We start from the raw sequence: 22,932 nt of genomic DNA, 5'->3' as shown, positions 1-22,932 counted from the left end.
CCAGGGCATTATCATGGATGTGTGTGCGGCAGCCCTGGAAGCTATCACGACTCCCACATCTGGCATGCCTCACAGCTGTATCAGGTATTTCCCAGGGAGGACATCCCATATGGCCACCTGGTGGTGGATGCTGGCTATGCACTGGAACCGTGGATGATGACTCCCATCAGAAATGCACACACAGCCACGCAAGAATGCCATAATGAGGCACACGCAGAAAACAGAATCATCATAGAGTGCGTGTTTGGGATGCTGAAATCATGGTTCCTTTGCTTGGACATATCTGGTGGAGCCTTGCAGTACTCTCCAGGAACGTGTGCCCACATCTTTGTAGTATGTGCCATGCTACACAATATGATCTTGCAGAAACAGCTGCAGCGGGGACAGAATGGTGAAGGTCCTCAAAGCCTACCACCATTGCCAAGGGACCCACAGGTACAGAGGGACTCAGACCACAAACACCCTGTGCTAGCCCCAGTAGGCAGACGGAGGCGTGCCCAGTATGCCCATGCCTTGGCAAAGAGTGAACGTATAGCACACACACTGACAGTGTATGCACTCATGGACTGACACCCTTCTCCACCTGCACATGTAGCAAACATGGATGACACACACACATGACCACCTGTAAATTGTCATGTATAGGTAGTCTACTGTGTGCATCCTACATAGGTAGCCCTCAACTATTGTACACACAACCACCATTGACACAAGGTAAGTCAATACCTGAACAGTAAATTAAGCTATCATTATGTGTCCATACTCTATGTAGAGGTTCATAGATACATAAATAGGTACATGCCCAACTGCCCGAGGCCACTCATAAGCATAGGCAAAAAGTGTCTGCTGTCGCCACTCCATCAATTAACTAACTGTCCCTCTGTGGAGCAGAGCCAATTGCGGGATCCCTGGGGTGTATCCACTATTCCCCACCCACTCTGCAAGGATTCCCTGGAGTGTTAGTGAGGGGTCTTGTATAATGTAATCAGGGATGTAGTTCCAAATAATGGGGAGTATCCCTGACAGGAATCTTCTCAGATGTTTACATGTTACATAGTATACCTTAAACACAGCTTGCATATATAGGTAGTATTCCACAGAATAATAAACATGTGGAACACACAACCTCTGAAATGTGCGTTAATCACCCTTGCACTATCAGTGCCTGCACTGAGAGGTAAACTACCACTGCCAGGATTAGAACATGCAACCATGTACACAATCTTCAGAATAACATACCACTAAGCTACCTGAGATGTACCAATGGCAGTTGTGTATACTGACAGGATAAAACACAAAAGGAAGGAATGTGCGGAAATAGGACAAACCAGCATGTACCCAATGAAAGGTGTATGTTTTATATATATATATATATATATATATATATATATATATATATATATATATATATATATATATATATATATATATATAGAGAGAGAGAGAGGGAGAGAGAGAGATATATGTCGATATATGGGGATATACATATATATGTAGATATATAGATAGGTTAACAACATCTACATAACCATGGAGGTACATATAAATGGGATACCTACCACATACCGACTGCTTGACATACCGACGTTTGTAATCCCGAGGCTTAAGGTCCGAAAGAACACAGTACCGAAACACCAGATGTGCAAGGTTTAAAATCCCGATGTTAAGGGACAGTTAGTCAGTGCTTCTGGTGTTGCAGTTCAGGTAGGTTACTGTGTGTAAGTGTGTTTCTGAGGGCTGTAGTGTGTGTAAGTGTGCGTTCTGAGTGTGGTGTTTGTTCTTGGGGGACTGTAATGTGTGGGTGTGGGTTAGCTTTGTGCATCTGTTTGCACTATCTAGGAGGTAGAATATTAAAGTAGGGGGGTGTAAGGGGGCGCAGACACCTACATTGGGGGTGTGGGGGGGGCTTGCCCACCTGCTCAAATGTAGTGTAGGATGGTTTGTTTGGATGTGGTGGGTAGCAGTGTGTCTGTGTGTGCATGTGTGTGTTCCATGTTCGTGTTACTTTTGTGAGTTAATGTCGCTGTCGGTAATGAGGAGTATGGGAGTCTGGGCCCGGTACTGTGGGCATCAGAACTGTGTGGTTTCGAGATTCCATAGGTATCCTGTATACAGCGGTTGAAGTGTTCATATATGAGTATAACATGGACCATAGCAATCACACATTCCGCCACAACCAACCTTTATGAACAAAGGATATGAAGAGTATATGCCTATACACTATTACAAATATGTGCTATGGATATGAGCCAATGATAGTGTTACCACCTGTCCCACTTTGCGAGGGACAGTCCCTCTTTGGGTGGTTGCATCCTGACCAAATATATTAAACATGGCAAATGTCCTGGGATTGTAGGACATAATTATGTCCCATATGTAATGTAATAGTTGCGTACAATAGTTCTTTCTGTATCTAAAATATCTACATGTTACAAGAAACAGGATAAGCAACTAAACTGTTACAAGAATAAGCTTATATTTAGGCATGAAAGGAAAGTTCTATCCCTTGTACTGACCGTGGGTTTGTGTCAGCCTGTAAAATCTGATGTGTGTCCCAAAAATGTCCCACTATGGCCATATAAAAAGGTGGCAACCCTAGCCAAATAGGGTCAGTCACCAACACAACTACAATGACTGCAAATACCTATGACAGAAATACACAGCTTTCATGTAGCAACACTTTATTACATTCTGATGTATTGCTGAAAGGATTCAAGGACTAACATCACATGCATGCTATACAGGAACCACTTAACAGTGCCTTAATGAATTAGCCTGCAATTATTATAGTACTAGTCCACTAAAGGATAGGTGTTCAAATAGGGAAGGAACCCTCACACACATATCGATTATGTATAAAAGCAGTTCATACACACCTGCATCTGCTATGCGTACCCACCAACATCACCCCCACACCGAAACAAATTACAAAACAAACTGCAATAACATCACAAATCATTCACTCACTGTACGACATCTGCAGAAGCCTTAACATACCTTGTCAGAGACACACTAACATGGCCCTATGTGAAATAGTTGCTGTTATACAATGGAACAGCTGGTGAAGTTATAGGGTTTTTTTGCACTAATTCTGTTTCAGAGGGTTGTGTGTACACTGGGATGTGTTACCAATTACTGAGTAACAGCATAGTATGATACACATGTACACCAAATCAAGGATGTCTGGTGAGCACACGATAAACCACATAACAGTTCATGCATAGCCATACAACCTTGAGCTGCCCAAACATCCTTGCCAGACTTAAACATCTGCAGAAGTATCAGGTACAAACAAACCCTGCATAAGTAGCAATGTTCTGAAATATAACAGCTGTACTCACATGTAGAACAAAATCATCTAGCCATTACACACAATCCACGGGAGTCATGAAGCTAATATATCTCTGTCTGTCTCCATATAGCTGTTGAAATACATCACAAACAACACATCTAGGCTGTCTTCCTCGAAAGTAAGGCAAACGGACAACGCCCAAAAGGAGTACTCAGTTATACACCACTGTTGCCATGGTATCGGCTAATGGAGTAGCTGCACAGCTGATGTACATCTAATTAACTACTTTGGAACACCAATTGGTGGTCAGGATACCACATTTTACTGATATTTAACTAGAAAAGGATGGCTTATCACACATTTAAACCATTCGTATATACCAGCAGAACATTAGTTTGAAACACAAACTGAAAAGGATTGAATCAACATTCAGCGACACCTCGGGTTACTAATAAGGTATGTAGAACACTCAGTATGTCTGTGCATTTAGTACCTGTTCTGTAATATTTAAAGTGCACGTAATCCATATAGTGGAAACAGTTATCTTGTAGTGATGTATGGTTAAGCATAGTAATGCTTGTAATATTTACAAGTGTACTGCTGTATGTCACAAGGCAAACACCACATACACCACAAGGGATGCTATATAAGGGCTTTGAACACAAATATTCCTCACCAGCCGCTGTCAGTGGCAGGGCTGGTCCAACAAGTATGTGCTATAACAGGGGATAGTATATGTTGATATATTGTAACTGTAACCATATGTATGGGTGTATTACTGAGAATAACATGTCGGAGGTTGGCCCACTGTGCAATTATGATTTGCATTGTGGGATATTGTGCCACTAACTGTGTAATGTAAAGTATTGTAGGCAGATATGTATCACAACTTACATAGCATTACTGTTATGTTAGGCAAACATTATGTCTATTGGCATTTACAATACACATTTACAATACACAATAACAGGATACATATGACTTGTAGTCACCCGACAGTTTATCAGCATGATAGCAAAGTAAGATGGAAGAGCTAGTTAACTATCCATGCACATAAGACATGTAATAAGTGCAAAGGTAGGTACTAGGCTGCCTTACCAAGGGTATTTATAAGCCTAGCTAGAGTGTGTTGGCTTTCGCCACCCTCATAGGTTAGTTCCCTGTGCCTCTGAATGGCAGAGCCATTAGTTCCCTGTGCCTCTGTCCAGCAGAGCCACTGCAGTGATCCCCGGGGTGCATGTCTGTCTCCCATACACACATCAAGGTTTCCCTTGAAGAGTGCTAGTGAGGGGCCCTACCTGATGTAGATTGGAATAATGTTCCAAAGCATGGGGAGTGTCTGGGTCAGGAATCTATCCATCCAGCACATCCTAGTCATCATTGTGGTTAGGTGTATATCCCTAGAGCATGGGGCTCTCAGGGGCCTCTGTTTAGGTGGAGCATATCCAGCAATACTGGGTTGGACATGGGCCTTGTATGTCAAGCAGTGATCACCTGTGAGTATGTGGTATGCAACTGAGTACAGCTGGAGTTTCTTAGGTTGGGCTGCATAGGTCATCTGTTTGAGGTCAGTAATCCTCTTGGTGTGGTACTGTTGTGGTCTTCCAAGCTGTTGCAGTTGTCTTGTAAGGTATATCCCAAATGGGGTGTTGTATCCTTTAATGGGTCTAATAAGTCATGAGTAAAGAGGCACAATGGCCTCCTTTGATTTGGATGCAAACCCATTAGAGATTAGGGGGGCCACGTATAAGCATATTCTAACCACCTTGTCATTATGGGTATCGAAGGAGAGATTGCTATCTACTGGTGTTCCCAGATCCCTTATTACCTTTTCTGTATGTAGGGGACTAGCACCTATGTGGTAGTCCATGGGTAATTAGTTATATGCAAAGGGGATGACTATGAGTCCATGATATTAACACCATGTATCTGTCTCAGTGCGACCCTTCCAGAGGGTGTCTGTAACAGCTGGAGAAACAATTATGTCCCCTAGTTTGCAGTCATCTGCAAACCTTTTCAGCCAAAGCCCTCCTGTGTTTGCCTGTATGTCAGAGAATTATATACCGAACATGAGGGGTCCTAGGACTGAGCCCTGGGGGATGCCACTTGTAACTGGTATACAGACGGACCTAGGGTATGCAACTCCCACTGTGTGGATTCTGTCCATGAGCCACTTTGCAAACCATCACATGACATAGGGGTTAATATTCAGGTGGATGGGTATGTTGATAATACCAGAATGAGGAATGGTGTTGAAAGCCTTTGAGAGATCTAGGTAGGCTGTGTGGACCTCCTTACCCTCATCTAATGCCTTGTCTCTAAGAAGTCCACCAAGTTTAGGAGGCATGGTCTGCCCTTAACAAAGCCAAACTGGGAGGGGTCAAAGGTTTGGAGGTATCCAATGTCTCTGTGACTGAGATCCATGATGTGCTCCATAGCCTTGCAGACCAGACTAGTCAGGCCTCAAGGGCAATAGGTCCCATGGTCCATTGTGGCGCCACTTATGTGGAGTGGGATAACTGTTGCTGTGTGCCATTCAGGGGGCACTAAGCCTGATGTGAGGCTATTAATGAACATGGTGCATAGGTGGGGAGCCAGTACGTTCTGACGTTCATGTAAAACGCAGCCTGGGATGTTGTCCACTCCCATGGATGGTGTGATATTGGCTTTAGAGTGTGCAGCTTTGAGAGGGAGGGGGGAAAGGTAGTAGCACTGAACCTATCTGCCAGAAGGTTGGCAATATCGGTTGGTTCTGTAATGTTCGTGCCTTTGTGCTGTAACTCAGAGTAGATCTGGGTGTTGACATCAAGATATTTGACATAGCTATAGAATGCTTTGTGGTTGTTGTTGGAATTAGTGGTAATTTTGTTTTCGTAGCTAGCTTTGGAGGATCTTATAAGGGATCTCACCTTCTTACTGAGGCTAACCGGGGAGCTTCTCCATGCATGGGATTGTACTCTCTTTTGCAACAGTGTCTTCCTCCTGTAGTACAGTTTATTTGTGGCAGGGGACCACCAGATTGGTTTCCTTAATTAGGAGTATAGCATCTTGGTTCTGTTTGAGATAGCACAATCCATACACTCGTTTAAGTGCTTATAGAGTGCATTTGTGTGGGATTCAGCATTTGTAACAGTATTGTCCATCTGCATGGGTGTCATGACATTCATCACATCTGTCTTAAGAAGCATGCAGTTGGCTTTGTAGACATATTATACTGTGGTTCCCTTAATGGGGGGTGGGGGCGTGATGTGGATATCAACGATGTTCAGCTCATGGTCGGATCGAACCAATGAGGAGATGACTTCAGGTGTGGAACACCGGTCACTCATGTTGGTAATGCCTAGGTCTAAGATATTGTTGCCCCTGGTGGGAGTGTGGATATGTTGATCCAGGGCATTGGTGTTTATGAATTCCAGCAAGCGTTGAACTAATGAGTTAGTACACGAGTAGTTTTGTCAGTTAATGGTGGGGTAAATTCAGTGAGACTATGTGATGAGTGTGGTGTGGTGCGAATGTTTACCTTCTCCACATGACTGTCAGGGTCAGGCTTGGCTGGAGAGAGCTTTACCTCCAGTTTGGCTAGATAAGTGCATCTCTCAAAGGTTGTAGTGTTGGGTGGTAGGCGGAGAGGGTTGTCTGTCTACATGAGGCAATGTGTACATTGCCTCAAGATGTCCAGATTCATCAGATAAACAGGAGAGAACACTGGCAGTTGACTCTTGGATATGCCTGAATATAAAACTAATTTCTCCTAGATAAGTGAGGAAAGTGAGTACAGGTGCTATTTCACTCTAAGCAAGTGAGAAAAGTATGTACAAAACCTGTTTACCTCCAGGTAATGAGGAAGAATGAGTGATATAGTAATTAGTAGCTTAAGTAGTGCTTACAAGTTCTGTACAAGTGTTGAGCATGACTAAGCAATCCAGATAGGGTCTTGGATAACATAAACACACTGCCCCCCCCAACAGGTACACAATCATATATCCATGTACACCAAAGTGCCCCTGTACCCACAACTATGCAGGTACAAGATGCACTCAGGCTGCATGGGACCTGTCCACATCACAGGTTGTATCATAAACATATGGCAAAACAAGATGCTCTCCATGTACTCATCATGTAAAACATAGCACCATGCCAGGCAGTGTACACACTGAATAGTGCACACCAACAGGTATCACAACCCACAAAGGGGGAGACACCACTGATAATGGGAAGTACTGCACTACTACCCTGCTGAGTCTGGTCTGAAAGGCCATGAACCTTGATCAAATAATTGATGTCAGCAGTACAGATGTAGATGACAGTAAAGTTGATTTCACACTGCATATCATAACCTTGCCAGGTCATAAGACATCATCACCCATACTATGTTCCACCTACACTCGGTATACTAGATGTACATTCCTATGTCACAGGAGTGTTTTGCAATGGGACTGCTGGCAGAACCAACACTACAGAAGATGTCTGAATAATACATGCTCATCACACCAGTGGCAGCTACAGTAAGACAGGGTTAATTAATTGTATTCCCCCTCATTGTAGTCCATACCCCACAGACAAACAGAAGGCATCTGCCTATTGAAGTATGCGAATGACTATGATCTAGGAGCAATAGCCGACTCGAGTGTTGTGGACAACATACAGAAGGGGCTTTGTGGGTGAGGTGTGTGTGACATGTGTGTATGGCCACAATCTGACAGCTACATATTGCATTGTCACCCCTATGTTAATAACCCTGTACCCATGAACTACCACCCAGACAACGGTCAACATAATGGACACTTGTGTGTAAGGGATGCAGCTGGGCAGTTGTCTTTCCTGTGATAGCTACATCACTACACCTGTCAGGTAGTCATATGTGGCAACCCTAATTATGACAGGGTGCCATCCATAAATATAGAGATCATTGTCCAGCCATACACAACACTCAAGTGACCCATATCAGATCACATATTTCCTTTGAGGGATATTGGCCATGTGCAGATGGCCTACACCAGCATTCCCATTCCCCATCTCCACTATGTAGCATGATGCATACCCTGAATAAATCCATGTCCAACCCAGTGATGTTGGACATGCTACACATACACATCCTAATTTCAACACATACTTCATGGACATCCACCTTCCCTATGTTGGACAGATCCTTGTCCCATACACTTTACATAGTCCTGCCATACTATGCATTCCTGTTCATCAAAGCTTCACATCACTCCCCTCTCAGACATGGTGTGATGACCGCATGGTAAATGTATCATTAACCCTGTGGATCAGTAATGTGGCACTGCTCCACCTGGCCCCAGAGACCTGCCTGTCAGCTACTGCCAGGTAACCTTTCATCCTAGAATCATACATGGCTCATGGCATATAGCCTGCTAGTTGACTTTGACTGTACATGCTACAGTTGATATCCATCCCTGCAAATACCATCTGGCTAGCCAGTGTCCCATGTGTATCATATGTGCAACACAGGTGATACATGGCAGGATGTTGAATTGCTGTACAGTGCTGTGTAGATGTATATGGTAGAACACATACATGTAAAACCTTATGTGAACAAGTCTGCAGGGTCACAGGTCATGTCTGTTAAGGCAGTGTAAGTCTTTGTATGTGACATATACACAGCATCAAGGTCAACTGCATTAATGTGGACACATCCAGCCATGTGCTGATAGGTAGGAACACCAGTACAGGCAAACAGACATGCCCACATCAAGACAGCATCCACATGGAGTATGAGCAATGTAATCAGGTGACACACACGCATATATGGTGATAATATCCACTCACCGTTGTGTGACACAAACATGTCAGTGTCATGTAGATTTGCAAATACAACTATGTAAATGTAATAAATGCAACACACATGTATGTTCAGCTGTAGCTCTGTATGTCTCTGTGAGTTACTGTGACCTGTCTCCATTGTTATGTCTTCCAGGTATGCCACGTGCACGGCTACCCCCTTTTACCCACTTGGAGGATGAGGCCCTCATCCCATACCTACTTGACAATCATGATATCCTGTTCAGCCATGTGCCACAGGATGCACAGCAGCGGGATGCCCTGTGGATTGAACTTCGGTTAATGATGTGGGTGGTCACAACTGCACATACCAGCAGGTTCGCAGACACTGTACAGGCCTCATTAGATGGGAGAAACAGCATGTGGATGCAATCACCAGGGAACAAGGTGCAACAGGTGGTGGACCACCAACCCAGCCCCCACTCACACGTACCGAGGAGCTACTGGCCAACCTGGGGACACCTGCAGAACCACATCCACAAGCTTTAGTTGATATTGTGGAGGTGGGTGTCTCTCAACCACTGAGCCTGGAGTTGCCTGGTAAATCAGTACTGCACCTATACCAACTATATTCCATATAGTTCCTTGTGTCACTGTACAATATGTAATGTAAAATCATATGCAAGGCATGTATACACACATGCCACATTCTATAGTATGCTGCTCTGTGTATGCACACATGTGCATACACCATAGTATAGTCGAGTGTACTGGTGTATGTGTTAACATGCACATTGCACCCTTTAGCCATCATACAGGCATGGATGATGCTCATACTGCTGTGTTACTCCTATTTATGTACCTCTGGCATTCTGCTGTGACAGCAGCCCATTGCAGGTGAGACTGTTATTATTTATCAGTCATTGTAATGCACAGATCTATCTGCCATGTGGCCATTTAAAACATGTACACATAATGTATGGTCCTGTCATAATATACAGGTTGGACCTGCAATGCATCACAATGCCTACCCATGTGCAACACTTGCAAACTATGTGAATCACCTCATCGACATGAATCCTCACAAACTGTCATTGCCAGATGTGTGGACAGCTGTGCATACAATGGTGGAGGTGCTGTTCACTGTAGGGATATGTACTACAGATCAGAACTACACATGTGGGGAATACAAACAGTACTACACAGTGGGCTGGAGTATGGCCAGCCCACAGGATTCACTGGTGTGGATCATAACCCTGCTATGAATGTCACACAATGTGATGTGCTTTCTTGACATGTCCATGACATCTATTGGCCTGGCTGCAACACTGCCTAACTAACTTGAAAACATATCCCACATACCACCCTTTGTCTGCATAACCCTGTCGTCAGTGGAGCATATTACATCTATGGGTGTATGTCATATAGGACAACACAGACATGTGAAATAGATGCCTGTCACAATAATTTGGCCAACACATGTACACACATGGCCATGGAGGATGGCCAGAGACATGAATCAACACACACAGTAGACGTGATGTGCTTGTGTGTACAACCTGTCGTACAATGGCTACACATGGCCCAACTATGGCCTTTGTGTAATGGTTATATTGTAGATGTGGAAAACTAGACATCTTACAGGCCTGTGCACATCTTGTGTAGGCGTGACATCAATCCACCAAATAAGATGTGTTAAACATCTTGAGGGTGTCACAACATGACAACAGTCACCTGTACAGTATCCACATCAGCCCACAGATACAGTACATCCCCCTTGCTGGTGTCGGACATCAATGTCATACTTGCTCCTCGTGTGTGTGTGTGTGTGTGTGTGTGTGTGTGTGTGTGTGTGTGTGTGTGTGTGTGTGTGTGTGGTACACAGATGTCATGTGGGACATGGTGTACCGACATGTTTGCCATGTCTGGCCATAGTTGCCAGGCAGCAGCAATATGGTTGCAGATGTGCAGGGGGGTCATCCGTATACCCTTCAGTGACCTATGTCACAACTTCCACATCATGGTTTAGTGTGTATACACCTCAGTGACGTGGGTCACATTCCACAGTATATATGTATTGTATCTGAACACAGTCATGGCTATGAATTGTGTCTGTAACTCACACTGTATAGCAATAGAGATGCCTCATGATTCCCTGCAATGGCCATTCACATCAGCTAAATGTGCAGTATATTGGTAGGGCAGACAGACAACACTGCAATGGGACACCATTACCCCACTGTGTATTTTACAGGACACCATTGTGTTAAATATGTATGCATGCCATTGCACACGTCAGCAGATCACATGTCATACTACATGTGATTGTCAAGGTCATATGCCACACATCAGGCAGGTGTACTGTTAACCTGTGCTGGTCTACATGGTGTAACACAGGGATGTATGCTAACTACTACTATGATTGTGTAATTTGCATGCCATCTGCTATGAACATGCATGCTGTTGCGTGCAACCCAGGGATGTATGATAACTACCACTATTATTTTCTGCACTGCATGCCGTCTGCCGTATCACATGCATGTTGCATGCCTTCTGTCATATCACTTGCAGGGATGTATGTTAACTACCACTATTATTGTCTGCACTGCATGCCGTCTGCTGTATCACATCCATGTTGCATGCCTTCTGTCATACCACACGCGTATGTATGTGTGTGTGTGTGTGTGTGTGTGTGTGTGTGTGTGTGTGTGTGTGTTTATTGCATATATTGTAATGTACAGCTCTTGTCTGCCCTTACAGGTGATGTAGGTGCATTGCCCTCCTGTGTTACATCTGATGTTAGTGTCCCCACAGACTCTAGCAGTGATGATGAACTTATGATTGAGGCACGGGCAGAGTTGTCAGGGGCTGAAACTGTGCCATTGTTTGCCATTCCAGCTATATCTCCCTCATCCCCGCATGCAGATCCCATGCCTGCACATACCCCATCACCAGTGGCTGTAGAGGAAGGACAGTTGACATGTTGTAGCTTGGAACAGGAAAGTGTGGGGGCTATGGAAGGTGTGCCTGCACACCATGGTGTCAGCCAACTGACTGGTGGTGCCCCACACAGGCACATGACCAGTGCTGGTCGTAGGAGGACCTCTGGCCAACATGCTCCTGCAAGACAGAGTACAGCAGCTGGTGTCACCAGATGCATTTTTCAGGATGTAATGGAGGCACAGGCACGTTCTGAATGACACAACAGACAGGATAAGAGGCTTTAGAGGGCTGCTGCCCGTTCTTTAAACAATAACATCCAGGCAATGGTAAATGCTCAACAGCAGATTGCCGAAGCTTTGGCTAGATGGTTGGGTGACATGGTTGGAGTCCTTGACCGTGGCATGACAATCCACGAGTGTCAGCTGTCTGTGTTGGAACATCTGGTAGGAGTGAGGCGTCGGGCACGTGGACATAGGCCTGCTATATCACCTGTTTCAGGTCTACATGTATGAGCTACCTCACATGTCCACTCCCATAGTGGCAGTAGCAGCAGCAGTGCATCTGGTGCTGTGCTGTCCACACCACGACAAAGCAGGCCATGTGCACATGGCCCGAGATGGTCCCAACAGGGACACGGTTCCAGTGGACAAGTGACATCAGACAGTACCCAATCTGCACCTCTGCCTGGTAGTGCTCATGCAACTCCTGGCAGGCACAGGTCACATTTCCATGACTGGACACTATGAACTGTAAAACCTGGCCTGTACAGTCTGCAGCTGTAAATATTACCCCTGTGTAGGCCAGACACATGGCAGAACTATGTGCATACATACACGCACACACTGGAAACATATGTAGGGCACCGAAAAACACACATGCATAACATCCACACACACCCAATTAGATCAAAGGTCCCAACCCACACACATGATGTCATCCAATGGTGCAGCCTAGGCCTCTGGCAAACATTATCACCCTGTGCATATGATGATGCCTGTGCCACATTCCTGACATCCACACCATCAATGCAGGGACATGTTCATATAGTCTGATGCACAAGGTGAACAGACTAGGAAGATAAGTGTAGTTTACAATTGTTGAGTACTGTTGACAGTCAGCAGACATACCATGTACTACAGGTGTACAATGCATTCTGTACTGTTAACAGTATGTGTCTTGTGTAACAACAGTAACTGCATGTTGGTCATGATGTTCTGCTGTCCTCCTTCATGTCTAATTGCACATGCCAGTGGATGTCAGTGTTTGCAGTTAGTGTCCCATATGTCAATGTGGACTACTCACAGGTATGCATGAATATACCAGCATGCACCGTGTAGCTGCCACATAACAGTGAAAATGTCCCACGTTACAAACACGTATACTGATCCAAGAGCATGATAGCTGTGTATTAAGCTACTGTGGCTACAGACGTGACATCCATAAAGGGTGACATCACAGGTACAGTTACATGGAGTGGTTAGGTAAGAGAGTGGTCTATCTGATTACAAGGGTAGAGGCCAGTGGGAAGTGTGATGCCTCATTGGGAATCAGTAATATATGTCCCCATGACAGGATGCCAACACACAACTGCACCCACACACTTAGGTATTGACACACATGTATTCAGTGACACAGTAACACAACCACACACTCACGGATTCACCGACACAGTAACACACACTCGCACACAGTTGCTACTGGTGAGCTGAGGACCGCTGTCTATGTGCATATCATCATTACAGTACAGTGCACCTACATGATGCGCCACAGAGAATACACATGTACAGGTAGTCAGTATGGCCTACAATCAGGGAAATCAACACGGATAGTAGAATGCATTGCCTGGATAGGGGAGGGGTCTTATCAGTTCAGTATGGTAACATACATCCTCAATTCAGGGACCAGACAGCCATACATACACACACACACACTGTGGCATTCAGTATTGAATACACCTATGTCACGCACATACAGATTCCTGACATGTGTGAGATACATGCCCCTGCCTATGTCCTGCTTTCTACATTGCAGTCTGTACAGATGTGTACACTAGTGTACAGGAGAGTGAATAACAATTGAGATGTATTCCCCACCATACATGACATATATGGACACACACGCAACCACACATGCCAGTACTGTGAATCAAACACCTGCCTAGCTCATGATATGTATGACAGACTTACAGCAGTATTGCACGCGTTACAAAATGTATTGACGCTTCCTTTGGCAACAGTGCTGATATATGCACATGGGACGTCTTAATTGTTAACAGGTGTCAAGTGATTTACCTTCACTGTCACCCTGACCGCTGTCTAAGTTGTGTGTTATATCCTTCAATTAACAAAACCATTGCTTACCGGTTACACAGGTTATTGTAGGACCACTTGTGACACACCTGTGAGCTGTCCTCAGCACACATCCATCTGCAAAAATGCCCCACCACTTAGTTATTTCCACACATCTGTCCATACCTGAGGTACATCTTTCCGTACAATCAGCATATCACCATATACAGTTGGCAATATTGAGGCTGCATTGCAACTGCATGATGTACTAGGATACACGTCACCTGCATACATCAGCAACTGCACACACATGTTATCTAAATGCACAACACTACATGTACATGTGTGTAGGTCCTACAATCCTGTCATTTGGGCATGTTTGTAGGCATTGCAATTGGTGGACATGTGTAATGACATACATGACACATGGACTGTTGTATGATATGATAGGTGTAATGGGAGACCGGTACAGAGGGAATGTTACCTCTGTCAACTATGATATCACACCTTATGTACTGTTAGCATTCAGGAGCCATGGACCTACATTCCATGTGCATGTGTGTAATGGCTGTAGCCACCTGTTTGCACAAAGGACAACAACAGCTATGCTATTTACATGTATGTTTTGTGTGTGTGTGTGTGTGTGTGTGTGTGTGTGTGTGTGTGTGTGTGTGTGTGTGTGTGTGTGTGTGTGTGGCATGTACATACCCAGGGCAGGTACATGTATGTCATATCCATTCAGGGTGTGTACTAGTGTACAGCAACAGTCATCTGCTAATGCTGGAAAGTACCGAGGGCCACTGGTATGTGTATAGCTGACCTGGTTGCAGACAGTGGTATCAATGCATTGCATAACACATGATGCAACTGTGTCAGTACATGGGTACTCTCTACAGTTGATGTAGAGCATTGTACAGTCCACTGGTCAGGGGTCACATGGTGGTGTACTCTTATATGTCCTACAACATGTATGGATGCGTATTGGTGGTCTGAGGGCATGGTGGTGTCTGAGGTTTACATCCTAGAATGCAGCATGTGACACTATGTCCTGCACATGACTCATCTGTGATGCCTTTCATCGAGGTAGCGGTCAGTACATGTGAGTGGCCTTTATGTATCTGGAGACACCACCACCTTGAGAGGTCCGTACCTGTGTTATGGCCCACATGTCTGGTTCTGAGGTATATGGTGGTAGTGCTATTGTGCACTACAGAGCCATCAGCCAGGTGTTCTTCACTGCACAGATGTCAGTACTCCCCATTGTTGGATCTACAGTGACCAGCTGTGATTATGGATGTTACACATCTAGCACTGGTTAACATAAGAAAACAATGCAGTTGTCCTCTAGGTGTCAGGGTGTTATCCTGTGTTTAGGACATTTGCCTTGGAATTGCACTGTATGGTTGGATGCGACTTGGGTATTATCCCCACTCCCTTGAATCATGGATGCATGTGATTTGTGTCAAAGGCCTGTCTACTGTCAGCCATATCATCCCAGAATGACAAACACTGGACAACCTCATACGTACAGCAGGACATTGGCTCATTGTGTTGTTCAAGCAGTTGCCACCTCTAGCAAGGCTCATTGTGTTGGTCAAGCAGTTTCCACTCCCAGCACATCACTGCAAGTGGTGATATTGTGCTTAATATAGGATGGTACATCTAAGGTGATGGACAGCAGCAGACGTGTAAAAGACTGGTGTCAAATATATGTAGAGCAGCGTTCCTGCTAACAATGGCAACTACTAACACCAGAGCCCATTACAATGTGTTCTTTACATCTACCTGTAATAACATGGCCACTGTGGCCTTCCGTGTTTAGAATCAGAGTGCATCCCAGTCAACCCTGTGCTACTAAGTGTATGAGCATGCCCAGTATAACCTTGTGTAGATGGACACATAGTGCATTCTGAACAGCCCTGTGCTACTAAGTGTGTGAGCATGCCCAGTGACACCTTGTGTCAGTTATGTGCCTCCGTGTATGGGCATGGCCATTGTAACCCTGCATAGTGGTAGTAGTCATCCATTCCACAGATGGGCATACTCCAGGTCAGGATGGATTCCTACTTTAAACACACAGGTTCACAGGTATGTACATCTTACCTGCCAGCATCCCTGTTGATGTCTGCATTCCTAGAAGGTCCTAATGACAGCCTTGAAATGTGTAGTCTGTGTGGCGCAGCTCGTAAATATGTAGTATTGTAATAGTGATCTGTAAATAAGCAGGTGTTCTGTTCCCACCACTGGCATGTGTGTATGTCTGTCCCCGTTTGCCAGAGGACTGAAAATTGCTTTTAGACTGCTCACACTCCATATAATTTGTATACCCACCTTTGGCAGGGCTGATGATGACACCCACCTACAAATACACCTCTGGGAGTGCTGTGCCCCAGTAATCTTGGTAGCGCATTATGTAACTGTGTAATGTTGTAGTGTAATAAAGTAGTTATGTCGGTGTTCTAATCCCAGACTTGCTGTGTGTGTGTCCCTGTCTGCCTGAGGACTGAGTAATATTTTTAGACTGCTCACACTCCTTACATTTCTTATACCCACCTTTGGCAAGGCTTATGATGTCACCCACCTACAAATACACCTCTGGGAGTGCTGTGTCCCAGTAATCTCTGTAGCGTGTTCTGTAACTGCGTAATGCTGTAGTGTAATAAAGTACTTAGGTCGGTGTTTTAATCCCACACTTGCCATGTGTATGTGTGGGTGTGTGTGTGTCCGTCTGCCTGAGGACTGAGTTATGCTTTTAGACTACTCACACTCCTTACATTTCTTATACCTACTTTTGGCAAGGCTGATGATGTCACCCACCTACAAATACACCTCTGGGAGTGCTGTGTCCCAGTAATCTCTGTAGCACATTCTGTAACTGCATAATGCTGTAGTGTAATAAAGTAGTCAGGTCAGTGTTCTAATCTCAGACTTGCTAGGTGTGTGTGTGTGTGTGTGTGTGTGTGTGTGTGTGTGTGTGTGTGTGTGTGTGTGTGTGTGTGTGTGTTTGTCTCCGTCTGCCTGAGGATTGAGTAATGCTTTTAGACTGCTCACACTCCATACAATTCTTATACCCACCTTTGGCAAGGATGATGATGTCACCCATCTACAAATACACCTCTGGGAGTGCTGTGTCCCAGTAATCTCAGGAGCATGTTCTGTAACTGTGTAATGCTGTAGTGTAATAATGTAGTTAGGTCGGTGTTCTAATCCCAGACATGCCAAGTGTGTGTGTGTGTGTGTGTGTGTGTGTGTGTGTGTGTGTGTGTGTGTGTGTGTGTGTGTCTGCCTGCGTGAGACAAGTACAGTGCTTTGTAGTATTCGCCGTAGCGCATGCCCTAAATGCGTATTGCTGCAGTGTGATACGGTAGGGGTTTGTATACAGGGCATGGCAAGTGTGTGTTTGTCTGTCAGAGCTTGTGTAGAGGTGGCCGTGATTGTCTTACCATAGGACATGTTTGGGAGCAGATTTTGTAGTTTTCCTATATGGTATCCGTCTTATGACACATTGGCCACCTCATGAGGAGTACAGCTGTCAGTCAGCCAGGGGACTGTGTTGGCAAGCCATACCCATACATCAGGCAAAAGGCCTGGTGAACAAAGTATGCAGCCCTACTAGTACCCGGTATATGTCCCGCACCTATGTGCCATGCACAAACAAACTTGCCTAGCATATCCCGCTATGTTGCTAGTACCATGCACATTGATGACAGATAGTAGGCATGGTGTGAATGCTGTGGCCTGCAGAGGACATGGCATCCTGTACAGCGGTACAATAGGCACATATATGCGGACATTGTGCCTTCACTATGGTCCACACTGAATGCCTGCAACATATGTGGTGCCATCAAATGTGATCCACAGAGGCCAGACAATGCTGTACACATGTGACCTGTATGGACCCATGCCACCAACACCACGGAATACCTGTATCATAATATCCATGCAGGCGCAGGGTCGATCTGCTCACTATAAGCAGGTTTCGCCAAACCAGGCCAGTATTGGCATATCGGGGGATAACAGGCTGTGTACACAACATGTGTCTGCCAAACCAGGTACACCTGTACATGTCACTGTACAGTATTGTGGGACATGCACTTCCCAGGCAATGTCCATGTGAAGGACTATCAAACACAGACATAGCATGCATTGCAAAGCTATGGCCATACACATTGATAACCAGGATGTCAGGCCAGATAATGCAGTACCCATCTGTGTGGGACATTGCAGACACTACACCCCTGAACTGCACACCATTGTCGGGTGACGCGATGCCAATGATTACCCCTCAACCAGCATTGTACAGCCATCTTGCACAGCCAACCACTACACACCAATAAAGCAATGCATACCTGCATGCCAGTACTGGCACCCTGTGTCTGCATGTGGGTTGTGATGCTCCCAACCACAGTCACTCCCAGTATAACCCTCATTGGCATACCAACAGATGTCAAGCACTTTCACATACCCTAGCCCATAGAACCTCCAGATATCCCCTGTGGTGCATGTGGTCCTGTGCATTACTGCAGTGTAGCAAACTAAGTAGTAACATTGTGTATTCATGGCCCTGGCAAAGGTGTCAATGCATGTCCATTAGAGAGTGTGGTTGTGGTGACAATGGCATCTGTTCACATGGACAACCATGTTTGCCACACCTAATGTATGTCTACTATATCTCTGTTGCAGATGTCACTCACCTACATACATATATGTTCTTACAGCACAGCAACATGTCGCCTTTGTGGCACATGTAGTAACGTCATGCACATGTAATAGTAATGAGTAGTCAGGGGTTTGTCCCCTGTACTGTTCAGTGTGTGGCAGATGATACTTATGGTTAAGTCTCCAAGCCCTTCCCTGGTGTACTTTGCCTGTCCCACCCACACACTCTCTGGTGGATGTGAAGGAGTACACCTGCACAGCAGCAGCATGTGTATTGTAAGTGATGGACATGGTCAGGTGATGGCCTCTGCACCTATTGCAGTCCTCCTCTAGTTGATTGCATGTGGTACAGCTGTGATGGTGTTCCCATAGCCATCCGCATAATAAACACAGTACACTCTCTAGGGAAACATGTTGTTATTTGTCCATGACAGTCGCTGTGAGTGGTATCTGGATGTGGTGTTCAGACACAGCCTCACAGATGATATCTGGATGTACCTCAATCATTTTCCACAGTGGGAAATAGCCTAAAGACAGGAGGGTGATGTGCCACACATGACTACAGCATGTAAGTGTTTCTATGCTGCATTGAGACTACTGCCTGTTTAACATGTGTGTGGTAATGGCTATTCTGCATGTTATAATACAGACATGACAGTACTCTGTTCATGAGGGACCCCCATCTGTAGGACCATCTGTGAACTGGTCAGTGTGTGCAATCATTTGTTTCCTGTGTTGCACACTGAACACACATCTGTGCATAGCAGAAGCATGGTGTGAGGATTGCAGACAGTACATGATGATAGTGATGTGTTACTGCCATCGCATCCCTGACTGGACATGTGTCACATGAGACAGTGGTATGACAGCCACTGTGTGGGGTTCCCAGTGACAAGCCAATTATGGGCAAATGTTCATAGCTGCGGTCACACATCTACTACACATTGTACAGATGGCATGCAGTATATATGCATGTGTTCTGCTCCCTCTGCAAATGTATACCATCTGTTGTGTTGTGGTGCTGGTGATATCTGTGCATACTGTCATAGGTAATCCTGTATGCTGTTGTCTATCACTAAGCCATATGTGGGCTTAAAATGCAACACCATAGGCTGAATGAGTTGGGAGGTCCCGGCTGAACCTCCTGTTCCACTTCAGCTGACCATGGCACTTGGCACTAGCACATCTGGGGCTCAGCCATAGTTGCTGGCTGTGCACCAACTTCTGGTGGTACCACCATTGAGGATGGAGCATGTCCCCCCTGGGAGCTGGACCAGACATGTACATGTCTGCTGTCGTGCGGTCCTGGACGTCTTGCATTGGTGGCTCCCTAAGGGGTTCTAAAGCCAGATATGCCAGCTCAAGGGCAGAATGTCACATTTACAGGGTGATGCTGCCCCTACTGGACAGCCCCCAGCACTGCCTCCTTTGCAGCTGTGTAGGTGCAGTGGCAGTTGCCCATGTCTGGGGACCTTCATCCCACTGTTCCCATGGGCTTGTGAATGCCGAATACCTATCCCCATCTGGGGTGTATCCCCCCACATGTGTCATATACCAACCCTGTATGCTGTCCTTTCTGTGATGCTACCTATCCTCCATGGCCATACCTACACTCCTTCCCCAACATCTGAACCTCACCTATGGAAACATAAGGCCAATCGGCTCCTAGGACAACATCTGCCCTATACATAGCTGTCCATTACACACATGTGCCCACTGGACACATGAAACCCTTGTAATATGCATCACAACATACTCCTGTTATCCTCACCCCTGTCCCTCAGGCACACGATCCTGGTATGTACATCACTCCTACATGGTCCAGGTACACATGATGCGGATGACCCCATTGTACACACAACACTAACGGTCCTTCTATGGTTACCCCATTTACTTTTATCATGATGATGATGTTGCACACAGTACCTTGCAAGAGTACTGTTCACACATAATGATTGGACAGGTACTGTTGTGTTAATGTACATTACATGCACAGAGTGATGTATACGGCCAATGTACAATTATTTGAATATATGACTGACACATGTCTGTCTGAGGGAGTCTTGAGATCACATGGAGCAACACCACTACATAATACAGGCGTCGCTGGTGTTTCCCATTTCATTCGTTTGTAATGCTTTGTTGCCACATGGTATGTTCCTGATACATCTCTATATATGTATGTACCTATATGCTGGACATAAACACTCGCATATACATTTACATGATGGGATACATTCCTATACTGCTGAATGACTGCGCTGTATGATATGTTTGTGGTACTGTCCGTTTTCTGTATATCTGCCATGGCGTGTTGGTAATACACATTAGCTGTGTGCACAGGGTCTTGGTTCCAACCCTTGCAAAGGACGTTTATTTGTTTGCAGGGCAGAACAAGCCCATTGGATACAGAGGGAGTAAGGCACATTAAAGCAGTTGGGAGCGGGTGTGCGTGGGTTTGCACGGTGTTAAGCACTGCTGACCTCTGGTTACAGCCTCTTACACTCAGTTAGCCTCTACATTGCTTTACCAGTGCAATACTCACATACTGGTAGCCAAACACGCTTACACCCGCTCGCTCCCGCACTTGCAAATGCACCGACATTGGTGCTTGCATCTGTCATTCACAACCCTGGTTGGGAGCAAGGACCACAGTATTACCTTGTGATGCCTATTACATCGGACTACATGACTACAGTATTGGGACTGGCTGCCCATTAGGCAACGGTATTGCGTTCGACTGTATGGAATCAGCGGCCTGTCCAGTGAATCAATCATAGTTGTGTGTTCCTCATACAATCTGCTCCCACCTTGTGATGCCAATTACATCGGACTACATGACTACAGTATCGGGAATGGCTGCCTATTAGGTGATGGCATGGCGTTCAACTGTACGGAATCAGCGGCCTATCCTGTGAATCAATCATATTTGTGCTTTCCTCATACAATCTGCTCCCACCTTGTGATGCCTATCACATCGGGCTACATGACTACAGTCATAGCCGACCTTAGGCATAGGCCAACTAGGTGGCCACCTAGGGCGCCCCTTTAGTAGGGGCACTTTTCCAGTATTTATTTGGTGTAGGTAGACCAGGATGGGGGCACTGAGTGGTGTGGTGGGGGGTGCCTTGGTGCCCTTTTGCCTAGGGCACCAGTTGACCTAAGGCCGCTACTGACTACAGTATCGGGAATGGCTGCCCATTAGGTTACGGCATGGCGTTCGACTGTACGGAATCAGTGGCCTGTCCAGTGAATTAATCATATTAATTGTGTGTTCCTCATACAATCTGCTCCCATCTGGCTGATAAATGGGAACCGAGACTCTTCAGTATGGCCGAGTCATGCTACCGCATACCTATTATAGGTTTGCCACCTTTTCAATTGGCCAAGGTGGGACTTTAGGGTTACCACCTGTCCCTCTTTGTGAGGGACAGTCCCTCTTTAGGCAGTTGTGTCCTGCGAAAATAATCAAGACATAGCAAATATCCTGATTACAGGACATTATTATATTCTATGTTTCATTAATAGTTGCATAAAACAGTTATTTTATATATGAAACTTCTATGTTATGTGAAGTAGCATAAGCAATTCAAATGTTACGTTTTTATTTGTGCAAATAAGTATAATTCTGTACTATGCATGGCTGTAGGTATGTTTTGTCCTGGAAAGTCTGACATTTCTACAGAACATGTTTCACTTTGGCCATTTGGAAAGTTGGCAACCCTATAGTACCTGTATGTAGAGACGTCAGACTTTGCAGGGCAGCACATACCCACAGCCAGTAGAAAGGAGAGTACTTCACTGTTTTGCCTAAGTAAAAGGTTATTCTTGCAGCATTATAGTTGCTTATACTGTTTCTTATAACATTTAGGTGTTTCAGGTACAAAATAATTTTTTATGCAACTGCTACAGACAATATAGAAAATCTTTGCCCTAAATCACAGGACATTTGCCATAATTACATTTATTTTGCAGGACACAACTGCCCGAAGGGGCGTGTCCCTC

Source organism: Protopterus annectens, chromosome 2.part2 (assembly GCF_019279795.1).
Source record: "Protopterus annectens isolate FY-2018-M chromosome 2.part2, PAN1.0, whole genome shotgun sequence".
NCBI classification, from domain to species: Eukaryota; Metazoa; Chordata; order Ceratodontiformes; family Protopteridae; genus Protopterus; species Protopterus annectens.
The sequence above is the reverse complement of the archived record's forward strand: the minus strand, read 5'-3'. Positions refer to the sequence as shown.